Source organism: Periplaneta americana, chromosome 16 (genome assembly GCF_040183065.1).
Source record: "Periplaneta americana isolate PAMFEO1 chromosome 16, P.americana_PAMFEO1_priV1, whole genome shotgun sequence".
NCBI lineage: Eukaryota > Metazoa > Arthropoda > Insecta > Blattodea > Blattidae > Periplaneta > Periplaneta americana.
The window spans coordinates 30,377,216-30,404,916 of record NC_091132.1 but is presented as its reverse complement, the minus strand read 5'-3'; the positions used below and the strand labels follow the sequence as shown (position 1 = coordinate 30,404,916).

At 42.2% G+C, this 27,701-nt stretch overlaps 1 protein-coding gene across 2 annotated transcripts in view; it reads right to left on the bottom strand.

The window, feature by feature from the left end:
• Nucleotides 1-5,101: 5,101 nt before the first annotated feature.
• The window catches only part of LOC138716524 (retinol dehydrogenase 12-like), a 107,444-nt gene continuing 84,844 nt past the window's right edge, over nucleotides 5,102-27,701 (bottom strand). For both annotated transcript variants that reach the window (XM_069849674.1, XM_069849672.1), the window contains 3 exons: nucleotides 12,923-13,026; nucleotides 11,454-11,594; nucleotides 5,102-6,545 (listed from right to left, as the gene is read on the bottom strand). The gene's annotated coding sequence lies outside the window, so the exon portion shown is untranslated. The remainder of the gene's footprint in view (nucleotides 6,546-11,453; nucleotides 11,595-12,922; nucleotides 13,027-27,701) is intronic.

Here is a 27,701-nt window from a genome sequence, read left to right as displayed (position 1 = left end):
TAGTCTCGATGGGGGGAGTACTTGCTGTGATAGGTCGTAGGTTCTCCTTCTGGCATCTGATTGGTCCTACGTTGTCCAATCCGGTTGAGGTCTGTATGAAGGGGAGTATTCATATTAAATACTGGCCCTCATAAGGTCCGAAAGAGTGACCTTGATACCGTGCCCAATGTCCGGATGAAAGGAGGGGGGGCGCCGCGTACATGTGGAGACCTGGTTATGTGATTCCTTATCCAACAACTGCTCTGAAGATGACCACAACACAGCGGTCGAAACGTAAGCCAATAACACCAAGACAATGTGGTAGAAGCCCGGAAGCTTATCCACACACCAGCCGCGGAAGCCTACACGAACACTTAACCTTAATAATTGTTTTATTAATTGAATATGTACATAAGACTACAAACACTTCATCACTTTCCAACATAATCCTCACTACGTTCAATGGAAGTGTTCCTGTTATACTATGTTGAAAAGTCATCAAGTGTTTGTAGTCTTATTGTACATATTCAAATAATGAAACAGTTATTAAAGTTATTTTTTGACTCTCCCTACAACAGCTACATGCATTTAGTGTTCCAGCGACATATTTTGTAAATCGCAGGTGTTTATTACGCATGAATACTCGAACCAATAATCCATAACTTGTATACAAATCTAAACAATATCACTTTAACGAAAATAATTATGGTGCTCCCACAAGTTCATTATATTGACATTAAATTAAATAAAGTAATAAATACTGTGTTTCAATTCCCATGCCAATTCAAAATCTCACTGGTTTACAAGCTTTCCCCACTACAAGTATGAGGTTTCTAATTTGAAAATTTCATACCAATTAAGCCGAAATCAGTCGACAAGTACCAGTCAGTGCTCGAAATTAACCATCTGTGCAATAGCAAAAGACATCATTCAAAAGTATATATTGCGCAAGTACTGATCTACACAGAAAACTAACCTTTTACCATCAGATACATACATGAACTAATGTGTGTTCCTCCATCCCCAGGTTTCCACAATGAGACGCCTCTCCTCACTTCTTCTTTCTTCTTCTAATGTATCTTCTGTTTTTCTACGGAATCATCAGCTTTATACAGTCAACCAATCTGGAAGAAATATTTAAGATCTCACTAAACATAATGCAGGAAACATTCTAGCCTCCACTGTGATTATGATGATGATGATGATGATGATGATGATAGTTACTTATGTCAATCTTCGTCTTAACAGTATTTATTAATTCAATTTAATTTCATTAATTTATGTAATTCAATGTAATTAAATCACTTTATTTAATTTAATCCAATTAAATTAATTTACTTCATTTTAGTTATTTATTTTTTTATTTATTCATTCATTCATTCATTTATTTATTTAAATAATTTTAGCTACTAATGTTATGTTATTTCATTAATTATTAAATTAATTTAATTTAATTCATTTATTGCATTTTATTCATTTATTCCATTTAATAATTGAATTTAATGTAATTCACTTATTTATTTAATAAAACTTAATTAATAAATTTAATTTAACTCATTTATTTTATTGCTTTATTTTATTATAATTAATTCCATTTTATTTATTCATTCATTTCAGATATTTAATTTCTTTTATTTATATAATTAAATTTAATTAAGTTATTCAATTCAATTACATTTATTATTAATATTATTATTATCATCACACACTTTCCCTACACAGGGATTACCTAGAAGACAATGTATACCATTTACAAAAACAATAATTTATTATAAATATAAAACAAAAGCAAGAAAGAGCAAAAGAAATTACAGATGGTGATGTTTAAGGAAAGACTGTTTTAAAGTAACATTACTTTATTACAGAAATAGGCTAACAAACAAAGTGTAACTGTAGTTCCCTCCTAGTTCTGTGGTAGGGGCAACGGGAGATTCATGATACAAATTGATAATTTAGAAATTCGTCCAGAGGCTTCAATGCGGGAAGAGTTATGATGGGTGATAATAAAGTACGATTTCAGTGAGAGGGAGGTAGAGGTAACGGGAGTGCCTGGGGAAAATCGGCTTGTTTTCATGTGTGTTGTGGGGGACAGGACAACGAGAGAGATGGAATCGAGTAAGGTTACTTCTCCAGTTCGAAGGATCAACACAGCAAACTGTGCGACTTACAGACGTCGAGAACAAGCACCTGGCATCGGCGGATCAACACAGCAAATTGTCCGACTTACCAACTTCGAGAACAAGCTCCTGGCATCGGCAGATCAACACAGCATACTATGCGACTTACCGACTTCAGGGGCAGGGAAATGGTGACCTCTATCATCGACGGATCAAACAGACCGAACTCGCGAGTTACCGACTCTAGAAGGGGGGAGGTTGAGGAGATGGTTGTATTTTATCGAACAAGCCGGGATAAGTGCGGGGAGTCGAAGTCAGGAAGATGTGGGATAAGGGCAATCGGGGAGAGAAGTGGGTGATGATGAGATTTGTAGCAAGACATGAATAAAATAAGTTTAGGGTACGCAAGAAGTGAGGAAGATTCGGCTGCTGTAGGAAAGAATACAGGAGACAGGGACGCAGCTTGGCTCCCTGTTCCCGCAGTGGTGGCCATGTTTAGACACGTCCGAACAAAAGACAACCTTAAGCCTTGGTTTTTCTGAACCGACGCATGCGACGTGCGAGGCCCACCTCGCACAAATCCGGACTACACGAGAGATAGTGAGTGGTTTCTATAACCACGAGATCTGCGCACCTCGCAGTTATAGAAACCACTCACTATCTCTGGTGTAGTCCGGATTTGTGCGAGGTGGGCTTCGCACGTCGCATCAGAAAAACCAAGGCTACATCGTAGGCCTGGTTGGAAGACTGCTGCTAGTGACGGAGGACGCATTAGAGCTACCCCTTTGCCATCTAGCAAACGAGTGACTCTGGACTATCGAAAATCGAAAAATCGAAAGAGAATTGGGAGGACAAATTTAAAAGGTACGCAAAACGCGTCCTTGCAAGGGGATGGGGGCTGTACAAAACTAGATATGTCAGCTCCAAGCCTGTTGGCCACTAGTCTCACTCCGGGTTACGCTGCTCCACTGAAGGAGCTCTAGAAAATTTTGAAGGGGAAGATGTCCCAGCTGTATTTATACCCCTCTCGGTGGTGGGGGACGCCATTGACGTCACAGTGCCTGAGAGCATTTCTACTGCCAACGTGACTCGTCGCCGCGCGATCCTTGCGAAAAAAAAAGCGAGCCAACCTGCTTTCTGAGAGAGAGAAAACAGCAACGTCATTTGCGCGGGTAGGTTTCAACTGTTTAAAATAGGACGCACGGGCATCGAAAAATTTATATACACAACATTTAAATTTTAATTATGATTTCAAATAATAATTTCAATTGTATACTTATCCATATATATTTTGTTTTACTTTTAAATTTAACTTACTTCTCTTCTCTATTTTAATTTTAACTTCATTTATTCTTTTTAATTTCATTTTTCAATTTCAACTTTCATTTTAACTTTAATTTTATTCTCTTTTATTACAAATTTAAATTTCATATAGTTTTTCAGTTTTATTCCATTTTTAAATTATAATTTTAACTTTACTTTTAATTTCTATTTCAATTTCATTTTGTACTTTAATTTCCATTCTAACTCAATTTTTTAAATTTTGACTCCATTTAAAATTTTAATTTTAATTTCATTTCTTAACATTATTCTCAATTCTATTTTTTCATTTTAATTTCATTTTACAATCATACTAAAATTCATAACTCTGCTGTCTGTCCAGTGAGAACAATGCTGATAAGTGCGGCGAACAGAACACCTCAAACTCTATATGTACTGTAAAGGGGAATCCTCTGCCCCCAGGCATATGGTCAGTAGAGGCCGGCAAAGTTAAAAAAAAGGTCATTTTGACTTTCCAAAACAGACTTTTCTCTACACAAGGAGAACAAAGGGGCTCAGAGACCCTCCTTTTTCACTGTACCATCCCTGCCTGTTTACTAATAATCACCAATAAAATCAAGCAAATCCGTTGCATTTTTTTCTACACTTATTATTTGCCTACCTAAAATGTTTCGGTCTCTAATCTCCGGAAATAATGGCGATATCGAGGAACGGGATGCGGTGTTGTATTGTCCCTTGACTTACTTTGGACACGGTAGCATCAAAATGAGAATCCCAAACACAAGCTGAATTTCGAGAAAAAATACCGCTACATTCTTGCTGCCATAACTCCGCCATATATGCAATTAGAAAACAAAGCTGATAAGTGCAGTGAATAGAATGCCTCGAATTCTATCTGTAGTGTAAAGGAGAACCCTCTCCACCCAGGTATTTGGACAGTAGAGGCTGGCAAAATTAAAAAAAACGGTAATTTTGACTTTCCAAAACAGACTTTTCCCTACACTAGGAGAACGAACGGGTCAAAGATCCGCCCTTTTCACTGTAGCATCCCCGCATGTTTATTAATAATCACTAATAAAATCGAGCAAATCTCTTGCACTTTTTTGTAGACATTTTTTTCCCCTACCTAAAATATTGCAGTCTCTAATCTGCGGAAATAATAGCCATATCGAGGAACAGGATGCAGTGTGATATTCCCCCTTGAGTTACTTCGAACACAATAGTATCAAAATGGGAATCCCGAACACAAGCTGAATTTCGAGAAAAAATACCAACCTCTATTCCGCCAACATTCTCGACACCATAACTCCGCTGTATGTTCAGTGACAACAAAGCTGTCAAGTGCAGCGAATATAGCTCGTCAAACTCTATCTGTAGTGCAAAGGACAACCCTCTGCCCCTAGGCATATGGACAGTAGAGGCAGGCAAAATTTCAAAAGTGGTCATTTTCATTTTCCAAAACAGACTTTTCTCTACACAAGGAGAACAAAGGAGCTCACAGACTCACCCTTTTGCACTGTTTACTACTGTTGTGCGTGACAACTTAGGTCGGATGACTTGCTGAACAGATGACTACTGCATTCCACTCCTGCTTACACTTACCAGGATATCTCACACCACCATTACACTTATACTGGAAAAGAAAGGGTTTTACTGGAAGAGCTGGGGCTCTCAGGATATTATAGGAAAACTACATGGTTACTGAACTCAGGTTCTAGACTGAATTAGTTGTGAATGGAACTATACTTTATTTATTAAATATATACAAAATATATACATAGTGAGTTACTTGCATGGTATATCTCTTATCGCAGCTCACACCATTACGATCCTGCCTTCGATTTATTTCTTCCTTAGATTCTGACTATCACTGACTGTATCACTGTCTGCCACCAATCTTCTCACCATCATCTTTATATTCTCTTATCCGTTTCCCGGCCGGGATAACATCCATGCTATCCACCAGGTGAGATGGGCTTTAAACTCCTTTTGATTATACGTGCTTAAAGAAGTCGTCTTAATCAGACAACTGTTACAATTAATTCGATTCAGTGCAATACAGTGATAAGTTGTTTTACTGAGACTACCCATAAGAAAAGATTTCGAACAATGCGTGATTTAATTTAATCAATTAAAATGCATGCTTTATTCCACTGGACCAATGCGATTATTCCAGCAGTGATTTGTGGCGTAAGAATACTTTTATCATACACAGTGATTTACCGCAAGCGCCACAGAACTCTATAATGCTGGCTAAGCATCTATCTACTTCACAAGCTGGGATTGCATTGGGTGTCTGCTTAAGGTCATATATTCCACTGACACTGTTCCTGGACTGTTTCAAATTTAACACCCCACAGGAAATCATGGTACAAGGCGTTCCTAAGCCCTGGGGCATAACAAGGCCCCAGACGATGCCTCAATGGCACGTGCTTTTTCATTGAACTTGTTATCTGGCCTAGTGATGGTGGATTAGATTCACACACACAAGCAACAGTGAGAATTTACACAGTTAATCTCGTGTCAGGGACTCTTTCTGCTGAGACAGGCTTACAGGGCATTTAGTCCCTCGCCATTGGCTTTCAAATGCACACCATGTATACTATGAATTTGGTGGTCGCTCAATTACAAATCAGAGTGGAATCACTAATAATGATTTTAAAACTTGGTTTATGCATTCTAATTGGTTTTGCATTTCCTGTGTTAAATTTTGAGATCTTCTATAATTTTGTGTTAATTCGGTTTGGTTCATTGCATGGCATCAGCTATAACACTTATCAACTCTAGGTATAATAATAGATTTTGGATAGCCTTTTCTCTTCGCAACAATAAAATTTCACAATATAGAATATTATTAAGATAACTCAATATTTCTCTCTCTCACTCATTCCTTTTCGTTTTTCTCAGGGCTCCAACATACATTCTTTTCTCCTCATGCATAACTCTCACACACATTTTCCAATGTAATTCACTCCATTCTTAAGCTCAATGTTTATCCTAAAAGCATTCAAGTCTTAACTCTGTGTTCTGTGTTGGATGCCTTTTCGTACATACTGAATGCTGATAGCATTCCAGCTGGTGAATGATGTCACCTGTCCTTCGTGGCTCCCGTTGCTTATGCTGTGTTTCATGTTACACCACTGGCAGTACATCTTGCATTCTCGAAGCCTAGAACACATACATACAGTAAGTTCAAGTATTACAATGATTAAATTAAGATAATCTTTTACACACTTACGAAAGAGATTCAAATATGACATGTCTAACTTCAACTTTCACATCAACTATGCTTTCTTTAAATCATCACTTCATATGTGATTGAATTTGAATATTTACACATAAGGATATTAGGCAGAGTAACCTTCAAGGCTATATTAAATGCTATTATATCCTTCTGTTAAATTTATCCTAAGCTTCAAAATGTTTCCAAATCTATATACATATTACATAGCAGTTAACTCAGATCAACAGAATTATTTATGATACAGTTATTTTCAGTTACAAAAGTAAAAGTAAATTTTTACAAGTGCCATTTTGAGCTTTGGCATTTCCAGGCGAGCTTCATGCTCTACTTCATATTATGCAATATACTTAGAGTTTTTCCTGGAATGGACGATATCACGTCGAAGGTCATTCCAATCTGATAACACAGGCTTCCTCAGTTTCCTCTGGCTAGACAGTGTGGTTCAGTACTTGAAAATATTGTTACATGTGGGGAAGAGAATGTAAATTTCGTCCCCATATTTTGTTAAATCACTTTCTTGCAATAACAATTAGACAATCTGTAATCAAATAGGTTAGTGAATAATTCTAGTTCTCAGTCCTTAGCGAGGTGAAGTTGGTTCACTTCTCTGTTCGGCTGTTTCGTTACTCTCACTGGGAGCATTAAATGAATTATGAAGAGGGTCGAACCCGTGGTCTGGTTCAGCACAATTGTGTGCTTGGGGAGGTTCATGTGATCTCGCTTTCCATGACCCAAGAGAGATTTCATCCTCGGATTCAAAATCTTCATCTCTTTTTACTCTATCTCTTAATTCGCTTAGTGGTATCTCATCTTCCGATGCCCACACTTTTTCTATCGCCGTTCCTGACATTTCACTCATTATCCCTTCACCTTGGGAGTTCTCTGTCCGATTCCATTCCCAGGGGTCCTTCATCATTCTCCCAATAGTGCGTGTACATACGTTCCGTATTATTTTCGGTACGGTTAATGTCGTCATCCTGACCATCGACTCTACTGGATCACAACTTTAACCTATTTACGTGGACTACTTGTCATCTACCATCTCCGTATCGAATGCAGTAATTTACTTCATTTAGTCTTTCTACTATCTCAACTGGACCTGTCCATGGTTTAGCTAGTTTCTTTGTTACTCCCTTTTTCAACATTGTGCTGTGTATGATTACTTTGTCTCCTACCTCAAATGTTTCAAGTTTCACATTTCGCCTCTTGTTGTACTGTCTCGCTTGCGTTGTCTTACTCTGCTTTAATCGATCTCTAACCCCTTTGTAGACCGTCTCTAGCTTCCTGGCTACGCCAACTACAGGATCGGATTCTATATTTTCTCTGGAAATTTCAGACTGACATCGACTGGAAATGACAGAGGCATTTCCTTGCCATACAAGAGAAAGAATGAGGAGGAGTAGCCCGTCACTGAGTGGGGTGTACTTCTGTATGCCATTTGCACTATAGCTATCCACTTATTCCAATCACTTTGGTCTTTACACACAAAGTCCGACATCATTGCCATGAACATTTGATGATAACGTTCAACTAGTCCATTTGCCATAGGGTGATACAGACTTGTCTGTATTTTCTTTATGTGTAGCAATTTGCAAACTTAGCTAGCAGTGCATAATAACTGCGGATTCCCGGCCAACAAGTCACTCAGCTGAGTGCACTCCTAGTATAATGGCTGTTGACATTGGATACACGTCAACATATATATGGCTAACTTGGAAAACATCGGAGGAGGAGGAGGAGGAGAGTTCGGTCCGGTGCTGTGGATTGAATTCGGTGTAGCTCAGTGATCAGAGTGCTTGGTATATAGAACCAAGGACCAGGATTTGATCTCCGGCGCCGGAGCGAATTTTTCTCCTAAAATATTAAGCGTCAATATTACAGATAAATTCTGTAGGACAAATTAATATATCCATGATATTACTTGATATGTTTCACTCAGATGATCTAAGCTGATAGATTCTACAATACTCTCTGAACCTTCGCTTATTGCACTTATAGTATTACGATGGGAACTTTTCGTCTGTTTTCGTGGTGAGGCATCACTACACGGGTACTCAATTTCTCCTAATATTCGTCTCTTTTGTACCCATATTTCTTCTCCAGTACAATTTATGATTTTCACAGGGACTGATTCTTACTTGGCTCGATTTCATTGAGGGTTCTAGCAACATATACATCATTTATTTCCAAACTTGCCGGCACGAGAATAATCGGAACATTGTCCTGAAACATCTTCACATTTCTCTTAGAACCTGCCCCTTCCCTGGTGGTATTTCCATTGACTTGTCCTAAGAGCACTACTTCGCATCTTGGCGGTATAATAGCTTCCTTGATATTTCGAACAACCACGTCTCGGGATTTAGATTTGAGATGTGGGTCTGTCCTAAGACATTTTGACTTTTCCCTCTCACTGTGTCCTACTTGATGCGACAGACTCAAATTCTGCGTCTGCTACACTCGAGTCATTGACCTATTTTGGGCGGCTGTCCCAACGTCAATTACGCCTACCTTTTCGTGACATGTGGATTCCTTTGTCAAATTTATAACCCAGTCTTCCTTCGTCTTCCTACATCGAGGATACAATTTATGTTTCTGTAGAAAATCTAGACCTAGCAATCCACCTATTTCCAGACCTGCCTTTATTGTACATATTACAGGATCCTTACCGCATTTGTAAATTCTAATTCAAATAAAATAACTTAACTACTAGACACATTATTATCAGTCTGAAATCAATAGACATTATTTAGTAGTTTCCCTTGAAACCTGATAGAAGAACACGTCTATGAGCAGTTCGCGTTGTATCCCATTTCTGAACACCATTTTTGTAGTGTGCGACAACTTAGGTCAGATGATTTGCTCAACAGATGACTACTGCATTCGATTCCTGCTCACACTTACCAGGATATCTGACACCACCATTACACTTATATTGGAAAACAAACGATTTTATTAAAAGAGCTGGGGCTCTCAGGATATTATAGGAAAACTACATGGTTACTTAACTTAGGTTCTAGACTGAATTAGTTCTGAATGGAACTACACTTGATTTATTAAACATATGCAAAATATATACATAGCGAGTTACTTACATGGTATACCTCTTGTCGGAGCTGACGCCATTACGATCCCACCTTCGACTTATTTCTTCCTAACACTCTATCACTGACTCTATCACTGTCTGCCGCCAATCTTCTCCTCATCATTTTCATGTTCTCTTATCGGTTTCCCGACCAGGATACCACCCACGCTATCCACCAGGCGAGATGGGCTTCAAACCCCTTTTGATTATACGTGCTTATAGATGTCGTCTTAATCAAACATCTGTTACAATTAATTCGATTCAGTGCAACATAGTGAGAAATCACTTTAATGAGACTACGCGTAAGAAAACAGTTCGAACAACGCGTGATTTAATTTAATCAATTAAAATGCATGCTTTATTCCACTGGACCAATGCGATTAGTCCAGTACTTATTCATAGGCAGTGACTTACCACACACGCCACATAACTCTATAACGCTGGCTAAGCATCTATCTACTTCACAAGCTGGGATTGCATTGGGTGCCTGCTTAAAGTCTTGTATTCTACTGACACTGTTCCTGGACTGTTTCAAATTTAACACCCCACAGGAAATCATGCTATAGGGCGTTCTTAAGCCCTGGGGTATAACACTAATAATCACCAATAAAATCGAGCAAATCCGTTGCACTTTTTTGTAGACCTTTTTTTCCCTACCTAAAATATTTCAGTTTCCAATCTCCGGAAATATTCGCCTCATTTGAGGAATGGAAGCACTGTAATGTTTTGTAACAGCCTGTACCGATGTGTTAGAACTCTGCAGGTGTTCAAGCAGCCACTTGGAGAAATATGAATAACATACTGCACAACAATGCAGAAAAAAGAAAAGTGATCCCCATACAATGTGTAAACTTAAAGACAAGGTTAAATAAAATAATCGGAATTTACATTTCATATGATATCTTACTTTTTTAAATAAACAGATAAAGTAAATGTCAAATTCGTCCACTGCTGTGAAGTAATGGTTAGCACGTCTGGCCATGAAACAAGCGGGCCCAGGTGCAAATCCTGGTTGGGACACGTTACTTGGTTGGGGTTTTTCCTCAACAAATTGAAGTATAATTGCTCGGTAATTTTCGGTGTTGGACCTCGGACTCATTTCGCCATCATTAATACAATAGCCGGGTTAAGTTCACAGCATCCTGTACTTGTACAAGAGCACAGCCGTTCGGCTACCCAATCATTCACAAAATAGAAGTGGTAAGCACAATAAGCCTCAGGCTGTACTGGAAAGCTTCAGGTCCCTCCTCTGAACAAGAGGAAAAAAAAGTGACATTGTCTTTATACTAGTATTTTGTTACAATTTTACTTTATTTTACAATAACTTTATTGAATGAATGAATGAATGAATGAATGAAATAGCCTTTGGATTTCCCGTGAAGGGCTATGGCCTCCTAAAAAGGGGAGCTCTTTAGTTATTAAATGATCATATTCCGATATAGGCTACTGTACCAAGGTCAACATAAACAGGGAGAGGAGATAAATGATGTCCCCCCTAATCTTGTTACATCGGGATTCTTTTTTGCTTTGATCCCCCCCCCAAGGAAACGGTTCTCTCTCTGCTAACAATCCTGACAAACGACGAGAACGGAAAGAAAAGCATAACAAAACACAACAATGCACTACATCCTGACATCTCTAATCAGGCCACACAGCTTGACGCTTACATACTAAACCATTACAACGAAACTACAACCACCTTGCCTGTAGTGGTTTATGAAAATAAAGGAAATATAATGTACAATCTTACTATTATTGAAATCCTCTGCATCCCAACCATGTCAGACTGGATGTTGAAGCTTGCCGACGTAGAGTTATCTGATGTGCAGGAGAGAGAAGTATCAACTGAAGACATCTGATCTTTCGGGAAATGTTGTCCTTATGGTGGAACCTGAAAAAGTATCGAACCATGTTTATAATAATTTTAAAAATATTCTGATGGGATTTCATTTGAGAGTATAACAAGCATGAAACTTCGTATGCACTCATTCAGTAAATATGTCATTTACATTAGTAGAGTGCATAGTAGAATTTACAAGCCATATTAATTTTCATATTTTCTATATTCATTATCGCAAGAAAAATAAAGGAGGTAAACGTACGAATTCGAAATGAGGCAGTAGAAAAAGTGGACAGCTCTAATGCTTGAAATGTACTGTAAGTAATAACATGAGCTGCTGTCAACAAGTCAAAGGAAGCTTAAAAAAAAAAAAAAAAAACAGCATCTCCCGCGTAAGTGCGTACCTCTGGAAATATAAGTAAGGGACTATTGAACCACTTTGTGTGGAGTGTCGCATTGTATGGGAGCAGAAACATTGACATTACGAACAAATAAAAAAAAAAAAAAAATGACTAGAAGCATTTGAAATGTGGATATGGAAAAGAATGAAGCGTGCCAAATGGACAGGCACAATAACAAATGAAGCTGTGTTAGAAAGAGTGGGTTAAGAAAGAATAATGCTGAAACTGATATGAAAGAGAAAAAGAAATTGGCTAGGTCACTAAGAAGGGTAATTTGCTAGGAGACGTCGTTGCACATAGACCACTTTTACACTAAACTTAAATTTAGTGTGTGCAAAGTATACTAAAACCCTAAAATAATGTAAGGTCACAGATTCAGGAAAGATTAGATTAGGTTAGGTTAGGTTAGTTTAGTTTAGGGTTTTAGTATATCTTGCAAAAACAAATTTTAGGTTTAGTGTAAAAATGGTCTATATGTAACGACGTCTCCTAGCAAATTACCAAAATATCAAATGATAGACAATAGCTATTAAGATATTTATATCGATCGCGGCTTAATCGCAATATAGAGAACGCCAGATAAATGTGGATTACACTAACATCGTTGTAACCTGATCTCTTCTACAGCATCGATCATGAACGTGGAACAGTAGGAAGCAAGTCAAGTTCCTGAGCTTCTTAGAAAAAGTCCTCCGATCATTGGAAGTTACAGGTGACTTCTTTACGAAGAGGAACACTTAACAATCATCTAGTGTAAATTGTCTTAATTCTTTACTATTTACTTTAATATTGTCATTAAAATTTTTAACACATTGTAATTTGTAATTCCTAAAATATCACACATTCATAATCTAGAAAAGTGTAAACAAAACCGAGCAAAACTTTCCACACTATTTTCTTCATAACAATTTTTTAAATATATGCCTAGACACAATCATTTACATACATCTCTTTCATTCCAATAGTTTACAATCCTACCTTAAACATACAACCTTCCTCTCAAAGTCTTTCAAATTTTCATACAGTCCTCATCGGTCTCGGGAAAAGCAGAAGCAATCATCCTCCACAAGTCCAAGTACAATCTGTAAACAAATTTCAACATATCATCTCAATCTTAAGTGCAATGTACATTTTATATTGGTACTGTTTCTGAATATCCCCCCCCCCCCATCTTGTTAGAACTGTTAGAATTCGTAATACTGGAATATCACCTCCCCCATCTTGTTAGAACTATTGGAACTAGTAATGCTGATTAACGTCTTACGATATTACAATATCTTCTCTTTTTTTAAGATAGTTATTTAACGACGCTACATCAACCACTGGGTTATTTAGCGTCGATAAGATTGGTGATAGCGAGATGGTATTTGGCGACATGACACCGAGGATTCGTCCGATTACATGGCATTCATCTTACGGTTCGGGAAAACTTCGGAAAAATCCCAACCAGGTAATCAGCCCAAGCGAGGATCGAACCCGCCCCTGAGTGCAACTTCGGTCCGGCAGGCAAGCAAGCAAGCAAGCACCTTTAACCGAATGAGCCACGCCGGTGGCTTACAATATTTTCATTTCGCCAAAGACACAACGCCAGAACTCAATTCCAAAATAAATAAAAATAGTCACAAATGCAAAATATTGCCGCCACATGAATTCTTGCAGATGGTGATCGAAACGTGGGCCAGTGACCACAGAGTCCATATCGACGAGATACCTAAGTCTCGCCTATCACCAAAGGTCTGTGGATTTCATGTAGCCGGTTTCGTTTTATGAAAACACTTAACATCATATTCTAACAGTTCTAAGATGGGGGGGGGGGAGTGACGTTATTCCGAAACACTACCGGTACATTATATTGTACATTTGAAGGGCTTGGGGCAATATAGTGATAAGCCACACTCAAATTTTAAAGGAAAACCCTTAAGTATTAAATATTTAAGAGTTGTTTTCCTGTAAAATTTGATAGTGGCTTGTCACTATGTTGCCCCGAGCCCTTCAATTCCTGTTTTACTTCAACTTTGTTCAACAGTTTCTCAAATACTTCGAACTCATTTATAACTCTCACAATCCTAAAAATATTCTTACCTCACATACTTATAACCATTTTCTATTCCAAAAAACACACCACAATAAAATTACGCACCTAACGTAAGTCAGCCATTTTCATATTTCACTCAAAACTTCAGTAAGTTTTTTGTAAAAAAAAAAATACATATTATGTCTACTATTTTACTCATGGATAAAAATATAATATATTATTATAATATTATATATTCATCCATGATTTCACTTACGACATAGTGATATCAGTGTTGCCAACCCTGTTGGAGCAAAAGAAGTAGAAGGCCAAAAAAAAAAAAAGTATAACTTGCAATATTGTAATGGGTATTGTAAATCAACTTATGCTCATCTCATAATTCTTAAATGATGTTATCATTTCTTGCAATAAACCCTCCTTCGTTAAAGAAACATAACTTCCTATAAAAAGTGAACACTGACTGCTACAAACCAAACTCCATTGGATATTTCATAAATAATCTGAATTTTGTTGGCAAACCTTTCCTTGCTCGTGCGAGTCAAGTGCGGGAGTTTTAAAAAAAGTGATACAAATAAATTGATAACAATTAATAAATATTACAACAATTACATCACCACAAGTACAGGAGAAGAATATCGTATGTTTTAAACCAAACATACCATTACAGCCTTGCAGTATTGTTTTGTAGTTAACCTGTTAACAATGCATCTTGTATTACTCTTTTGATGACCGCGAAACCAGGTGCCCCGGGTTCGAATCCCGGTCAGGGCAAGTTTAGTTTTTTTCCGGGGTTTTCCCTCAACCCAATATGAGCAAATGCTGGATAACTATCCCGGAACTCATTTCACCGGCATTATCACCTTAATTTCATTCAGATGCTAAATATACATAACCTCAGATGTTGATACATCATCGTAAAACAAGCCACTAAAAAAATTACTCTTTTTATATGACTGCAGACGCTAAATAACCTGAGATGTTGATATAGTGTCGTGAAATAATACACCACTACAAAAAAAAAAAAAGAACAAGAAAAAATTACTCTTTTCATATAACACTACAGACGCCAAATAATCTGCGATGTTGATACAGCGTCGTAAAATAATCTACTAAAATATACGACTGTAGCCTACTCTGTTAGAAAGTAAAACATTTGGACATTAGAAATGTAACACGATTCTCCCCGCGTTTCCCAAATAACGATGAGTTTAGGCATATTAATTAAAATATATTAGACATTCCATTTGAGCTTACCTATAGTGATAGACGGTAGTCACGTAAATCTTTTTTGCGTGATGATACGTAAACGACCAAAATAATTCTCAACTACGTCACACTCGTATCCAACCCATGCTTGATTGTTACCGATATTTGTGCTAAAACGGTGTAAGTACATATTACCGTACATAACTGGAGCTCTTCCGAAATTTTCTAATTATGAACCTATTTAAGTCTCATTTGATAGATATAATAATAAGAAATCATAATTATTCATTCAAAATATTGTATAGAGTTATTATAATTTTTTATTGTAATATATTCATAACTACTCGCAAGCGCACCCGTGACCCAATACTGCCGTATATATACGGCTGCAGAACACTCACCCCTCGTGAAATACAGATAGTGTATGCAAGTGGTTGGCCTATAATCCACGTATCGATATTTGCGTCCCGGGCATATCTCACCCTCTTCGCCTTCTAACCCTAGTACACGATGAAAGACAGCAGGAGCAATGTTGCACCAGCAGTCTGAAGGCAGCAGGCGCTGATAAAGCACCAGCAGCCTGACGACAGGTTGAAGCAATCAAGCCTCAGCAGTCCGGAGTGTACAGGAAGTGGAAGGAATAACACGAAGAGGCCCCTTTTGCACTTTTCAAATTTCAGAATGCTTTACAATACAAATATATCTACATATTTCTTCTTCCAACAATTCTCAAATGTTTATAATCACGTCGGAGAAGGGGGGGGGGGGGGAAGGAGAAAAAAAACTCACTTGGGAACCTTCTGTTCCCTAATACCCCTCAAACAGCATTTTGTATTCACCTATTAACTGCGGTAGCCTACCCTTTACTAAACTCATATACATACACAATAAGGAGAGTCGACGAACTCTTACTTCATTACTCTTGACATAACAATGCTCGAAATTGACATTTATATAGCCTAAATCGAAAAAACTTTTACTTGTAAAAAAATGTGGGAGGGGGAGGGAGAGATTTAGAATATTTGTATACTAGCATATTAGCCAAAAGTAGAAATATACAAAATAATGACATCTCCTTCTTAAAAAAGGTATACTCGGCAACACAGCAATATTTATATTGCTAATCGTATGCTTCACATGTATATATTTACTACAATATATATAATTTACAATATATTCAAATATACAGTACATTCGTATTTAAATTACTTCCTCCATCCCTAATTGACCTTACGCTTTGATTAAGTGTACTGACATAGAAATATTCTTGTTATCACTGACATTACATTACATTACAAATTCTTCTTGCTTCTGATAAATATAGTCAGGTCCTCCACTCTGTAAGTTCACCTACGTCCATGACTACTGTGATCTCCAGTCCCTCCCTAACTCCTCTGACTTAACTCTTTTACCACTGAGTTCTGCTTGTCCCCTAGGGTATCTCCCTGTCCCAAATGGTCCCTACCTGTCCCCTCTCTATCCTGTGTCTTCTCTCTCTCTCTCCTCTAAGTTTTCCCTGTCCCCTATCGTCTCTCGATGCCCCTTTCCTTTCTCTCTGTTCCCTCTGTGTTCTTCCTTTCCCCTCTGGTCTCTCCCTGTCCCATCTGTCTTCTCTCTCTTCCCTCTGTGTTCTTCCTGTCCCCTCTGGTCTCACTCTCTCCTCTCTGTGTTCTTCCTGTCCCCGCTGGTCTCTCCCTGTCCCTCTCGGTCTTATCTCTGTTCACTCTGTGCTCCTCCTGTCTCCTCTGGTTTCTCCCTGTCCCTTTTGTCTTCTCTCTGTTCCATCTGTGTTCTTCCTGTCCCCTCTGGTCTCTCCCTGCCCCTCTGTGTTCTTCCTGTCCCCTCTAGTCTCTCTCTGGCCCCGCTATCTTCTTTCTGTCCCCTATGTGTTCTTCCTGTCCCCTCTGATCTCTCCCAGTCCCTCTCTGTCTTATCTCTGTTCCCTCTGTGTTGTTCCCGTCCCGTCTGGTCTCACCCTGACCCTTCTGTTTTCTAACTGTTCGCTCTGTGTTCTTCCTCTCCCCTCTGGTCTCTCCCTGTTCCTTCTGTCTTCTCTTGTCCCCTCTGGTCTCTCCCTGTCCCTTCTCTCTTACCTCTGTTCCCTCTGTGTTCTTCCTGTCCCCTCTGGTGTCTCCCTGACCCCTCTATCTTATCTCTGTCCCCTCTGTGTTCTTCCTGTCCCCTATTGTCTCTCCCTGACCCCTATATCTTATCTCTGTTCCCTCTGTGTTCTTCATCTCCCTTCTGTCTTCCCTCTGTCCCCACTGTGTTCTCCCTGTCCCCTCTGTCTTCTTCCTGACCCCACTGGTCTCCCCCTGTCCCTTCTGTCTTCTCTCTGTACCCTCTGTGTTCTTCCTGTCACTTCTGGTCTCTCCCTGTCCCTTCTGTCTTCTCTCTGTTTCCTATGTGTTCTTCCTGTCCCTCATGTCATCTCTCTGTTCCCTGTGTGTACTTCCTGTCTCCTCTGTTGTCTCCCTGTCCCTTCTGTATTCTCTCTGTTCCCTCTGTGTTATTCCTGTCTCCTCTGGTCTCTCCCTTTCCCTTCTGTCTTATCTCTGTCACCTCTGGTCTCTCCCTGTCACTCTCTCTCTTATCTCTGTTCCCTGTGTGTTCATCCTGTCCCCTCTGGTTTCTCCCTGTCCCTTCTGTCTGCTCTCTGATCCCTCTGTCTACTTCCTCTCCCCTCTGGCATCTCCCTGACCCCTCTATCTACTCTTTTTTCCCCTGTGTTCTTCCTGTTCCCTTTGGACTCTCCCTGTCCATTCTGTTTTCTCTCTGTCACCTCTGTGTTCTTCCTGTCCCCTGTGGTCTCTCCCTGTCCCCTCTTTCTTCTCTCTGACCCCACTGTCTTCTTCCTGTCCCTCCTGGTCTCTCCCTGACCCGTCTATCTTCTCCCTGTTCCTTCCGTGTTCTTCCTGACCCCTCTGGTATCCCTCGGTCCCTTCTGTCTTCTCCCTGTCACCTCTGTGTTCTTCCTGTCCCCTCTGGTCTCTCCCTGTCCACTCTATCTTCTCTCTGTTCCCTCTATGATCTTCCTCACCCCTCTGGTCACTCCCTGTCCCTTCTGTCTTCAATGTGTTCCCTCTGTGTTCTTCTTGTCCCCTCTGGTCTCTACCTGTCCCTTCTATCTTCTCTCTGTCCCCTCTGTGTTCTTCCCGTCCCCTCTGCTCTCTGCATGTCCCTCTCTGACTAATCTCTGTATCCTCTGTGTTCTTTCTGTCCCCTCTAGTATTCCCTGCCCTCTGTGTCTCATATCTGTTCTCTCTATGTTCTTTCTGCCCCCTCTAATCTGACCCAGCCTTCTTGTCTTCTATCTGTTCCCTCTGTGTTCATTCTCTTCCCTCTAGTCTCTACCTGTCCTTTCTGCCTTATCTCTGTTCCCTTTGTGTTCTTTCTGTCCTCCCTAATCTTTCCCTGCCCTCTCTGTCTTTCCTCTGTTCCTCTATGTTCTTTCTGTCCCCTCTGGTCTCTCCCTACTCTTTCTGTCTTATCTCTGTTCCCTACGTGTTTTTTCTGTCCCATCTAGACTCTCCCTCCCCTCTCTGTTTATCGTCTGTGTTCTTTCTGTCCCCTCAAGTCTCTCCCTGCCCTCTCTCTCTTATCTCTGTTCCCTCTGTTTTCTTTCTGCCCCCTTTAGTCTCTACCTGCCCCCTCTCACTCATCTCTGTTCCCTCTATGTACTTTCTGTCCCCCCTAGTCTCTCAGAGCCCTCACTGTCTTATCCCTGTTCCCTATTTGTACTCTCTGTCCCCTCTAGACTCCTCTTGCCTTCTCTGTCATAACTCTGTTACCTCTATGTTCTTTCTGTCTATTCTAGTCTCTCACTGCCCTCTCTGTTTTATCCCTGTTAACTCTGTGATCTTTCTGTCCCCTCTGGGCTCTCCCTTACCTCCCTGTCTTATCTCTGCACCCTCTATGTTCTTTCTATTCCCTTTAGTCTCTCCCTGCCCTCTCTCACTTATCTCTGCTCCCTCTGTGTTCTTTCTATTCCCATTAGTGTCTGCCTGCCCTCTCTGTCTTATCTCTGCTTCCTCTGTGTCCTTTCTCTTCCCTTTAGTCTCTCCCTGCCCTCTGTGTTTCATCTGTGTTCCCTCTATGTTCTTCATGTCCCCTATAGTCTCTCCCTGCCCTCTCTGTCTTATATCTGTACCCTCTGGTCTCTCACTGCCCTCTCTGACTTATCTCCGTTCCCTCTATATTCTTTCTGTCCCCTCTAATCTCTCCCTGCCCTCTCTGTCTTCTCTCTGTTCCTCTATCATCCTTCTTTCTCCTCTGGTCTCTCCCTGCCCTCTCTGTATTATCTCCGATCCCTATGTGTTCTTTCTATTCCCACTTGTCTCTCCCTGCCCTCTCTGTGTTATCTCTGCTCCCTCTATAGGCTCTAGTCTCTCCCTGCCCTCTCTGACTTATCTCTGTTCCCTCTATGTTTTGTCTATCCCCTCTAGCGTCTCCCTGCCCTGTCTGTCCTATCCCTGTTCCCCCTGTATTTTTTCTATTCCCTTAAAACACTCCCTGCCCTGTCTTTCTCATCTCTGTTCCCTCTATTTCTCTCTGTCCCCACTAGTCTCTCCCTGCCATTCCTGACTTACTTCCGCTCCCTCTGTGTTCCTTCTCTCCATTGTAGTCACTCCCTGCTCTCTCTGTTTTATCCCTGTTACCTCTGTGTTCCTTCTGTCCCCTCTGGTCTCTCCCTTCTCTCTCTGTCTTATCTCTGCTCCCTCTGCGTTCTTTCTATTCCCTTTAGACTCTCCCTGCCCTCTCTCTCTTATCTGTTTACCCTTTGTGTTCTTACTGTCCCGTCTAGTCTCTCCCTGAACTCTCTGACTTATCTTTGTTCCCTGTCTGTTCTTTCTCTCCCCTAAAGTCTCTCCCTACCCTCTCTGTCTTATCTCTGTTCCCTCTGTGTTCTTTCTGTCCCCTCTGGTCTCTCCCTGCCTTATCTGATTTATCTCTGTTCCCTCTGTGTTCCTCTTTCATCTACACTCTCTCCCTGCCCTCTCTGTCTTATCTCTGTTCCCTCTGTGTTCTTTCTGTCCCCTATAGCCTCTCCCTGCCCTCACTGACATATCTCTGTTCCCTCTTGTCTCTCCCTGCCCCCTCTGAAATCTCTGTTCCCTCTGTGTTCTTTGTGTCCCCTCTAGTCTCTCCATGCCCAAACTGTTTTATCTCTGTTCCCTACGTGTTCTTCCTGTCCCCTCTAGACACTCCCTCCCGTGTTTATCTCTGTTCCCTCAGTATCCTTTCCGTCCCCTCAAGTATCTCCCTGCCCTCTCTGTCTTATCTCTGTTCCCTCTGTGTTCTTTCTGTAACCTTTGGTCTCTACCTGCACTCACTGACTCATCTCTGTTACCTATATGTTCTTTCTGTCCCCCCTAGTCTCTCCCAGCCCTCACTGTCTTATCCCTGTTCCCTCTGTGTACTCTCTGTACCCTCTAGACTCCCCTTGCCATCTCCGTCTTAACTCTGTTAATTCTATGTTCTTTCTGTCCCTTGTAGTCTCTCCCTGCCCTCTCTGTTTTACCCCAGTTCCCTCTGTGTACTTTCTGTCCCCTCTGGTCTCTCCCTGACCTCTCTGTCTTATCTCTGCTGCCTCTATGTTCTTTCTATTCCCTTTAGTGTCTCCCTGCTCTCTCTGAATTATTTCTCCTCCCACTGTGTTCTTTCTATTCTCTTTAGACTCTCCCTGCCCTCTCTCTCTTATTTCTGTTCCGTCTGTGTTCTTTCTATTCCCTTTAAACACTCCCTGCCCTGTCTTTCTTATCTCTGTCCCCACTAGTCTCTCCATGCATTTTCTGACTTATTTCTGCTAACTCTGTGTTCCTTCTCTCCCTTCTAGTCCCTCCCTGCTGTCTCTGTTTTATCCCTGTTCCCTCTGGGTTCTTTCTGTCCCCTGTGGTCTCTCCCTTCTCTCTCCGTCTCATATCTGCTCCCTCTGTGTTCTTTTTAGTCCGTTTAGACTCTCCCTGCCCTCTCTGTTTTATCTGTGTAGCCTTTGTGTTCTTACTGTCCCGTTTAGTCTCTCCCTGAACTATCTGAATTATCTCCGTACCCTATCTGTTCTTTCTCTCCCTGCCCTCTCTGTCTTATCTCTGTTCCCTCTGTGTTTTTTCTGTCCCCTCTGGTCTCTCCCTGACCATTCTGTCTTATCTCTGCTTCCTCTATTTTCTTTCTATTCCCTTTAGTGTCTCCCTGCCCTCTCTGAATTATTTCTCCTCCCACTGTGTTCTTTCAATTCCCTTTAGCCTCTGCCTGCACTCTCTGTCTTATCTCTGCTCCCACTGTGTCCAGTCTCTTCCCTTTAGTCTCTCCCGGCCCTCTCTGTTTTATCTCTGTTCCCTCTATGTACTTCATGTCCCCTATAGTCTCTCCCTGCCCTCTCTGTCTTATCTCTGTTCCCTCTGGTCTCTCATTGCCCTCTCTGACTTACCTCTGTTCCCTTTATATTCCTTCTGTCCCCTCTAATCTCTACTTGACCTCTCTGTCTCCTCTCTGTTCCTCCAGCTTCCTTCTTTCCCCTCTGGTCTCTCCATGCCCTCTCTGTATTATCTCTGATCCCTATGTGTTCTTTCTAACCCCACTTGTCTCTCCCTGCAATCTCTATCTTATCTCTGTTCCCTCTGTCCCCTCTAGTCTCTCCCTGTCCTCTCTGACTTATCTCTGTTCCCTCTATGTTCTCTCTGTCCCCTCTAGTCTCTCCCTACCCTGTCTGTCCTATCCCTGTTCCCCCTGTGTTCTTTCTGTCCCCTCTGGTCTCTCCCTGCACTCTCTGTCTTGTCTCTGCACCCTATATGTTCTTTCTATTCCCTTTAGACTCTCCCTGCACTCTCTGTCTTATTTCTGTTCCCTCTATGTTCTTTCTATTCCCTTTAAACACTCCCTGCCCTGTCTTTCTTATCTTTGATCCCTTTATTTCTCTCTGTCCCCACTAGTCTCTCCCTGCACTTTCCGACTTATTTCTGCTAACACTGTGTTCCTTCTCTCCCTTCTAGTCCCTCCCCGCTGTCGCTGTTTTATCCCTGATCCCTCTGTGTTGTTTCTGTCCCCTGTGGTCTCTCCCTTCTCTTTCCGTCTTATATCTGCTCCCTCTGTGTTCTTTCTATTCCCTTTAGACTCTCCCTGCCCTCTCTGTCTTATTTATGTTCCCTCTGTGTTCTTTCTATTCCCTTTAAACACTCCCTGCCCTGTCTTTCTTATCTCTGTTCCCTCTATTTCTCTCTGTCCCCACTAGTCTCTCCCTGCACTTTCTCACTTATTTCTGCGAACTCTGTGTTCCTTCTCTCCCTTCAAGTCCCTCCCTGCTGTCTTTGTTTTATCCCTGTTCCCTCTGTGTTCTTTCTGTCCCCTGTGGTCTCTCCCTTCTCTCTCCGCCTTATATCTGCTCCCTCTGTGTTCTTTCTATTCCCTTTAGACTATCCCTGTCCTCTCTGTCTTATCTGTGTACCCTTTGTGTTCTTACTGTCCCGTTTAGTCTCTCCCTGAACTCTCTGACTTATCTTTGTTCCCTATGTGTTCTTTCTCTCCCCTAAAGTCTCTCCCTTCTCTCTCTGTCTTATCTCTGTTCCCTCTGTGTTCTTTCTGTCCTCACTGGTCTCTCCCTGCCTTCTCTGAATTATCTCTGTTCCCTCTGTGTTCCTCTTTCATCTACACTCTCTCCCTGCCCTCTCTGTCTTAACTCTGTTCCCTCTTTGTTCTTTCTGCCTCCTATAGCCTCTACCTGCCATCACTGACATATCTCTGTTCCCTCTTGTCTCTCCCTGCCCTCTCTGAAATCTCTGTTCCCTCTGTGTTCTTTGTGTCCCCTCTAGTCTCTCCATGCCCAAACTGTTTTATCTCTGTTCCCTACGTGTTCTTTCTGTCCCCTCTAGACTCTCCCACCCCTCTCTGTTTATCTCTGTTCCCTCAGTGTTCTTTCTGTCCCCTGAAGTCTCTCCCTGCCCTCTCTGTCTTATCTCTGTTCCCTCTGTGTTCTTTCTGTCCCCACTGGTCTCTCCCTGCCTTCCCTGACTTATCTCTGTTCCATCTGTGTTCCTCATTCATCTACAGTCTCTCCCTGCCATCTCTGTCTTAACTCTGTTCCCTCTGTGTTCTTTCTGTCCCCTATAGCCTCTCCCTGCCCTCACTGACATATCTCTGTTCCCTCTTGTCTCTCCCTGCCCTCTCTGAAATCTCTGTTCCCTCTGTGTTCTTTGTGTCCCCTCTAGTCTCTCCATGCCCAAACTGTTTTATCTCTGTTCCCTACATGTTCTTTCTGTCCCCTCTAGAGTCTCCCTCCCCTCTCTGTTTATCTCTGTTCCCTCAGTGTTCTTTCTGTCCCCTGAAGTCTCTCCCTGCCCTCTCTGTCTTATCTCTGTTCCCTCTGTGTTCTTTCTGTCCCCACTGGTCTCTCCCTGCCTTCTCTGACTTATCTCTGTTCCCCCTGTGTTCCTCATTCATCTACAGTCTCTCCCTGCCCTCTCTGTCTTAACTCTGTTCCCTCTGTGTTCTTTCTGTCCCCTATAGCCTCTCCCTGCCCTCACTGACATATCTCTGTTCCCTCTTGTCTCTCCCTGCCCTCTCTGAAATCTCTGTTCCCTTTGTGATCTTTGTGTCCCCTCTAGTCTCTCCATGCCCAAACTGTTTTATCTCTGTTCCCTACGTGTTCTTTCTGTCCCCTCTAGACTCTCCCTCCCCTGATTATCTCTGTTCCCTCAGTATGCTTTCTGTCCCCACAAGTCTCTCCCTGCCCTCTCTGTCTTATCTCTGATCCCTCTGTGTTCTTTCTGTCCCCTTTGGTCTCTACCTGCACTCTCTGACTCATCTCTGTTCCCTCTGTGTTCTTTGTGTCCCCTGTGGTCTCTCCCTTCTCTCTCCGTCTTATATCTGCTCCCTCTGTTTTCTTTCTATTCCCTTTAGACTATCCCTGTACTCTCTGTCTTATCTGTGTACCCTTTGTGTTCTTACTGTCCCGTTTAGTCTCTCCCTGAACTCTCTGACTTATCTTTGTTCCCTATGTGTTCTTTCTCTCCCCTAAAGTCTCTCCCTGCCCTCTCTGTCTTATCTCTGTTCCCTCTGTGTTCTTTCTGTCCTCACTGGTCTCTCCCTGCCTTCTCTGAATTATCTCTGTTCCCTCTGTGTTCCTCTTTCATCTACACTCTCTCCCTGCTCTCTCTGTCTTAACTCTGTTCCCCCTCTGTTCTTTCTGTCCCCTATAGCCTCTCCCTGCCCTCACTGACATATCTCTGTTCCCTCTTGTCTCTCCCTGCCCTCTCTGAAATCTCTGTTCCCTCTGTGTTCTTTGTGTCCCCTCTAGTCTCTCCATGCCCAAACTGTTTTATCTCTGTTCCCTACGTGTTCTTTCTGTCCCCTCTAGACTCTCCCTCCCCTATCTGTTTATCTCTGTTCCCTCAGTGTTCTTTCTGTCCCCTGAAGTCTCTCCCTGCCCTCTCTGTCTTATCTCTGTTCCCTCTGTGTTCTTTCTGTCCCCACTGGTCTCTCCCTGTCTTCTCTGACTTATCTCTGTTCCCTCTGTGTTCTTCATTCATCTACAGTCTCTCTCCCTGCCCTCTCTGTCTTAACTCTGTTCCCTCTGTGTTCTTTCAGTCCCCTATAGCCTCTCCCTGCCCTCACTGACACATCTCTGTTCCCTCTTGTCTCTCCCTGCCCTCTCTGAAATCTCTGTTCCCTCTGTGTTCTTTGTGTCCCCTCTAGTCTCTCCATGCCCAAACTGTTTTATCTCTGTTCCCTACGTGTTCTTCCTGTCCCCTCTAGACTCTCCCAACCCTCTTTATTTATCTCTGTTCCCTCAGTGTTCTTTCTGTCGCCTCAAGTCTCTCCCTGCCCTCTCTGTCTTATCTCTGTCCCCTCTGTGTTCTTTCTGTCCCCTTTGGTCTCTACCAGCACTCTCTGACTCATCTCTGTTCCCTCTATGTTCTTTCTGTCACCCCTATTCTCTCCCAGCCCTCACTGTATTATCCCCTGTTCCCTCTGTGCACTCTCCGTCCCCTCTAGACTCCCCTTGCCATCTCCGTCTTAACTCTGTTACCTCTATGTTCTCTCTGTCCCTTCTAGTCTCTCCCTGCCCTCTCTGTTTAACCCCTGTTCCCTCTGTGTTCTTTCTGTCCCCTCTGGTCTCTCCCTGACCTCTCTGTCTTATCTCTGCTTCCTCTATGTTCTTTCTATTCCCTTTAGTCTCTCACTTCCCTCTCTGAATTATTTCTCCTCCCACTGTGTTCTTTCTATTCCCTTTAGTCTCTGCCTACCCTCTCTGTCTTATCTCTGCTCCCTCTGTGCCCTTTCTCTTCCCTTTAGTCTCTCCCTGCCCTATCTGTTTTATCTCTGTTCCCTCTATGTACTTCATATCCCCTATGGTCTCTCCCTGTCCTCTGTCTTATCTCTGTTCCCTCTGGTCTCTCATTGCATTCTCTGACTTACCTCTGTTCCCCCTATATTTTCTCTGTCCCCTCTAATCTTTCCCTGCCCTCTCTGTTCCTCCATCTTCCTTCTTTCCCCTCTGGTCTCTCCGTGCCCTCTCTGTATTATCTCTGATCCCTATGTATTCTTTCTATCCCCACTTGTCTCTGCCTGCAATCTCTGTTCCCTCTAGTCTCTCCCTGCCCTCTCTGAATTATCTCTTTTCCCTCTATGTTCTCTCTGGCCCCCTCTAGTCTCTCCCTACCCTGTCTGTCCTATACCTGATCCTCCTGTGTTCTTTCTGTCCCCTCTGGTCTCTCCCTGCACTATCTGTCTTGTCTCTCCTCCCTATAAGTTCTTTCTATTCCCTTTAGACTCTCCCTGCCCTCTCTGTCTGATTTCTGTTCCCTCTGTGTTCTTTCTATTCCCTTTAAACACTCCCTGCCCTGTCTCTCTTATCTCGGTTCCCTCTATTTCTCTCTGTCCCCACTAGTCTCGCCCTGCACTTTCTCACTTATTTCTGCTAACTCTGTGTTCCTTCTCTCTCTTCTAGTCCCATCCTGCTGTCTCTGTCTTATCCCTGTTCCCTCTGTGTTCTTTCTGTACCCTGTGGTCTCTCCCTTCTCTCTCCGTCTTATATCTGCTCCCTCTGTGTTCTTTCTATTCTCTTTAGACTCTCCCTGCCCTCTCTGTCTTATCTGTGTACCCTTTGTGTTCTTACTGTCCCGTTTAGTCTCTCCCTGAACTCTCTGACTTATCTTTGTTCCCTATGTGTTTTTCTCTCCCCTAAAGTCTCTCCCTGCCCTCTCTGTCTTATCTCTGTTCCCTCTGTTCTTTCTGTCCCCAATAGCCTCTCCCTGCCCTCACTGACATATCTCTGTTCCCTCTTGTCTCTCCCTGCCCTCTCTGAAATCTCTGTTCCCTCTGTGTTCTTTGTGTCCCCTATAGTCTCTCCATGCCCAAACTGTCTTATCTCTGTTCCTTCTGTGTTCTTTCTGTCCCCTTTGGTCTCTACCTGCACTCTCTGACCCATCTCTGTTCCCTCTATGTTCTTTCTGTCCCACCTAGTCTCTCCCAGCCCTCACTGTCTTATCCCTGTTCCCTCCGTGTACTCTCTGTCCCCTCTAGACTCCCCTTGTCATCTCCGTCTTAAGTCTGCTACTTCTATGTTCTTTCTGTCCCTTCTAGTCTCTCCCTGCAATCTCTGTTTTTACCCCTGTTTCCTCTGTGTTCTTTCTGTCCCCTCTGGTCTCTCCCTGACCTCTCTGTCTTATCTCTGCTTCCTCTATGTTCTTTCTATTCCCTTTAGTCTCTCCCTGCACTCTCTGATTTATTTCTCCCACCACTGTGTTCTTTCTATTCCCTTTAGTCTCTGCCTGCCCTCTCTGTCTTATCTCTGCTCCCTCTGTGTCCTTTGTCTTCCCTTTGGTCTCTCCCTGCCCTCTCTGTTTTATCTCTGTTCCCTCTATGTACTTCATGTCCCCTATAGTCTCTTCCTGCACTCTCTGTCTTACCTCTGTTCCCTCTGGTCTCTCATTGCCCTCTCTGACTTACCTCTGTTCCCTCTATATTCTTCCTGTACCCTCTAATCTCTCCCTGCCTTCTCTGTCTTCTCTCTGTTCCTCCATCTTCCTTCTTTCCCCTCTGGTCTCTCCGTGCCCTATCAGTATTATCTCTGATGCCTATGTGTTCTTTCTATCCCCCCTTGTCTCTCCCTGCAATCTCTGTCTTATCTCTGTTCCCTCTGTCCCCTCTAGTCTCCCCCTGCCCTCTCTGACTTATCTCTGTTCCCTCTATGTTCTCTCTGTCCCCTCTAGTCTCTCCCTACCCTGTCTTTCCTATCCATGTTCCCCCTGTGTTCTTTCTGTCCCCTCTCGTCTCTCCCTGCACTCTCTGTCTTGTCTCTCCTCCCTATATGTTCTTACTATTCCCTTTAGACTCTCCCTGTCCTCTCTGTCTTATTTCTGTTCCCTCTGTGTTCTTTCTATTCCCTTTAAACACTCCCTGCCCTGTCTTTCTTATCTCTGTTCCCTCAATTTCTCTCTGTCCCCACTAGTCTCTCCCTAAAATTTCTCACTTATTTCTCCTAACTCTGTTTCCTTCTTTCCCTTCTAGCCCCTCCCTGCT